Below are 4,153 nucleotides of genomic sequence, written 5' to 3'. Positions count from 1 at the left end.
GCATAAACTCAAAAACATGCTGTGGCAACTAAATAAATCTGGTCATCCATTCTGAATACAAAGACTGATTTCAAGCCATCAAAGCCTGTCAAAATGCATTTACTAGGTTGAACGTTCCTATAATATTAACCACCATTTTTCATTGTAAGCCACCTACTCATAAGCTTTAATGGATGAAATAGATGATCCTAGATAAATAAGATTTTGCTATAGGGAAGAAAGGAAATTATTAAGCTTAGTTTCAAATATCTGATGTGTTCAGTTATGAAGATTCACAATTACTATGAAAATGGTTCAGTTATCAGAATTCCTCTACTAAACTTTATTTATACAGAACTCATCAGTACAACATGCAGAGAGAAAAATCAGCACATAAGGATAACATGTTTATGTAAGAACATTTTCACCTTCCTGGAGTAGACTAGTAACATGGCATTACATTTGACAATGTTTATAAGCATATTCTTCCTCTCAGAAAGATACAGAAGAGTTAAACTGTTCTTACAGTGGAAACAAAATTACCTAAAAAGCACTTAGAAGTCAGGCAAGATGACAAGGCGGGCAGGCCATGATCCTGCAATGCTGGATCAACGCTGCTGCCCACTCAGACTTCCATGGAAGCGAGGGCATCGTTGACGAGGTTTATCTAGAAAGGGGACTTCTGTACGAGGCTTTTGTGTGATCTGTGCTCAACTTCCGACAGCACTGATTTGTGTAGAAGGGTACCGGTATTTTCCTCGCTGTTGACTGAATGCGGCCTGTCAGCAATGCTGGCAGCCCAGATGAGTTAGATCTTCAAAAGAGGTCTTTCTGCAAGGATCTGCAACATCTTCATTACTGCGTGTGCACGCACCCATTGGACCGAAAACTGTTACCGCTGACAAAACCTCAGGCTTCTTGTCGTGAGGCTGAAAAATCAGACAACTACTAGTACTAGCACGTTCTTTTGGAAGGGAAAGGCTTACTTGGTGTAGCATTAAACATAAGATGGCATACGATACCCAGGCTAAACGACAGTCATGATTTGCGAGGCTTACAAAGCAGGATATCTGCATCATGTCCACATGTACATCAAAAAGCATCATCAGCTTCACAGCTTCGTATTTACACGAAGATCGCACCCAGATCCACAACCCCAAATTCCATTAAGGGATGGTTTCAAGTGCCTCATGTGGCTTGTTACCCAGGACATCCCAGCCTTTGATGGTCATTTCACTTGACTTCTCCTTTTGTGCAATCCCCGTGTTGAATGCGCTACACAACATGAATATAGTGACCGGACTTTGTAATCCTTGTTTTTAATTTGTTATATTCAGTGACGCATATTGACACTTTGTTGTAAAAAAAAGTGAAAGACTACAGAGTGTAGTAAAAACTAGAAAGGCACCCTTTCATTTCAAAGCCAGAGGCCATTATAAGCAGGACCCTGCACCAATCCAGAGCCTCACTGAGATAAGTACGAGTGTGAAGAGCCACCAGCATGGATCAGCTTCCCGAGGTGGCACCGAAGGCATCTGCAAGACTTTCTGAAGTTCCCCATGCGTCATAACATCACTGCGGGCAAAAGTACTACGAATGAGACGTGTAGGTACGACTTTGGAAACCTGCAGAATGGACAAATAAACCAGCAGTTCTAAACCCCTGGTTTCAAAATTTCTAGCACATGTCCTTAAAACATTTTATCAGTTAAAACGGAAATCTCATTTCACTTAAGAGAAAAACACCTGACAGCTTCTCTGAAACTGCTGACCTGCAAGCATCGGAAGACTATAGGTGGAATCTTATTTGTCAAACTGGTGAATAATATTCTCCCAAACGCTTTCATTATGCTCAATTTCCTAAAGCATATACGGGGTAAGATACAAGAGAGCGGTATCAGATGGTTACTATTTCAGACACACATACCAAGAAAGGCTTAGCACTTACGGGAAATGCTGATGCCCCGTGACACATGCGAGATAATGGCAATGAACCAGAACCTGGTCACAGGATCCCAGCCTCCAGATGTTAAGCCTGTGCCAAGGCATTCACAGAAACAAGTGCCGATGTAGATAAAACAAAGGCGTTTACTTCTAAAGCAGGAGATGTATCAAGTGACACTATGATAAAAGCAAGGTCGTGAACACCAAGGGAATCCCTTGGTAGCGTATCGCTCGTTGCTATAAAGTACCGCTTAGCTGATGGATATTTATTTTAAAAGTGACTTAATGAAAAGATACATTTTGGAGATGTTAGAAGGTATGTCATGGATCTCTCTCACAGTAATTCAATAGAAAAAGATAACTATATATCCATCTCAACATCTATTTATCCGTAAGTGTCACCTCTTCCTGCTTTCTGTCCAAGTACATGGTAAAATGTAATAGCAGTCAAAAATCAATACCATCTCACGAGGAAACATCACTGCTCCACACTATGTGTTACTAAAGTAAGTTAAAAAAGTGCCCACAGTTATCTTCTGTGGGAAGTCCATCCTGTGCAAGCCTAAGCAATGATCCCTCCACCCAATCTGCGTGGGTGTACCAATAAATGTCACAGCCACTTCTGTGGGACTCTGTAGAGAGACATGAACCTCCACACGCTGCAGGAAATTAAGTTCAGGGTTGCATTTCTTGTATGCTTTTTAATGCCTTAAATGGTTTTTAAGTGTACGAAGCATGCCTTGTTTGCTGTCATTCTTGTTCCCTGGCATTATTCTGTCACTGTTGCTGGCAAACAAAACACACGGTTTTGTGTATATGTATGGTCCCACTTTTTTTTTTCCTCCTTATACATACACTCTTGGTTTTATAAGTCAAGGAACAACAATACTACCTAATTAAATGCACTTCTATATGATCAGAAAGAAGAAGAAAAAAAATCTATAGAATAACTGAATTTTAAGAGCCTAAATTACAGTGGAACCAAGACTTAGGGGGGAAAACAAATCCTGATGCAACTCAGGAACTTGAAATTGATTTTAACTTCTGACACTGATTATAAAAGATAGACATGCTTATCTCCACATGGCTTGTGTCAACAAACAGATCTGGACGGTAGCTTGCTTAAACAGCAGTCCAAATGGTGCTTTGTAAAAAGAAACAAACAGAAAACACAACCCAGATCCTGAACCCGACCGTAACTACGTCATGAGTTCAAGAGGATTAACCAGAAATAATTTGTGGGGTTATGTATAAGGTTTGATTTGCAGGACCTGAGAATATTTGTGTGCTTTCAACAGTTTCTTGCTATTTCTCTGTCATGAGTTGAAAAGTTACGCCCCCCCCCCCCAAAAAAAAGGAAAAAAAAAAAGAGGAGACTTTTACCAATAGTATGAGGCAGTTTGTTCAGTGGCAGAAAGGCTTATAAAGGAGAGAACTCTCCTTCTGGAGTGGGGGGAAAGGAGAAATCCAGCAGAAAATTGAGAAAAGGGAGATGTAGAAGATTAAAAACAAGATGTCAGAAAATACACGCTGGAAAAACAATTCTCAAATTCTGGTTTTAGACTTTCTATTTCAGTTTTGACTTTGGTACTTTCTCCCTGTGCCCAGCTGGGCATCACGGGGGGGGAGCTCTCTTTGCAGCAGCTTTCCGTGACCACTGGAGACTAAAACTTCAAGCATGTGAAATGCACTCTGCCCAGATGAACACATCGGTTAATCACCAAATTTTAGCTAATCTTTCAAAACCGATCACTTCAGCTGTGAAGAACGGGTCATCCACGGGGGTCAAACCCGACTGCTAAAGAGTTAGAAAATTCGACACGCCACGGCCGGGCCGGCGGGACTCGGGTCCGTTTTGGGGCAGGGGCGATGCACAAGCACCGCAGCGGCGAGGCGTAACCTTTAGCCTTCTGTTCCTGGGGCTCGCAAGCGTCATGCCTAAATTTAGAGTTTAAACCACCACCGACGCTGGCCGCATCAACGCGCGTTCCCTTCAACTTACAAAACCGAAAGCGTTTCCGAAACCGGCTTCGCGAACCGGCTCCCCGAAAGCGCCAACGCTCCCCCTCCGACGGGGAGGGCCGTCCACCGGCTCTGCCCGCCCGGCTCCGGCACCCGGGCAGTTTTCCCACACGCAGCGCAAGATTCATTTCCCCTTCTCCAACCTGTTCGACGAGCAAAACTGATGAAGAGCAGAGATGCCTCCCACAGACGGATTTCGGGGGGGTTCC

General features: G+C 42.9%; 1 long non-coding RNA gene across 1 annotated transcript; it reads right to left on the bottom strand.

Annotated features, from left to right (window-relative positions):
* Positions 1-304: 304 nt before the first annotated feature.
* LOC103921103 lies at positions 305-3,504 on the bottom strand. Its single transcript, XR_663841.1, has 2 exons — positions 3,306-3,504; positions 305-908 (listed from the first exon to the last, which is right to left on the bottom strand). It is a non-coding gene; the product is annotated as an uncharacterized LOC103921103 (long non-coding RNA).
* Between the last annotated feature and the right edge of the window lie 649 nt (positions 3,505-4,153).

Source organism: Pygoscelis adeliae, unplaced genomic scaffold, assembly GCF_000699105.1.
Source record: "Pygoscelis adeliae isolate BGI_AS28 unplaced genomic scaffold, ASM69910v1 Scaffold377, whole genome shotgun sequence".
NCBI lineage: Eukaryota > Metazoa > Chordata > Aves > Sphenisciformes > Spheniscidae > Pygoscelis > Pygoscelis adeliae.
The sequence above is the reverse complement of the archived record's forward strand: the minus strand, read 5'-3'. Positions and strand labels throughout refer to the sequence as shown.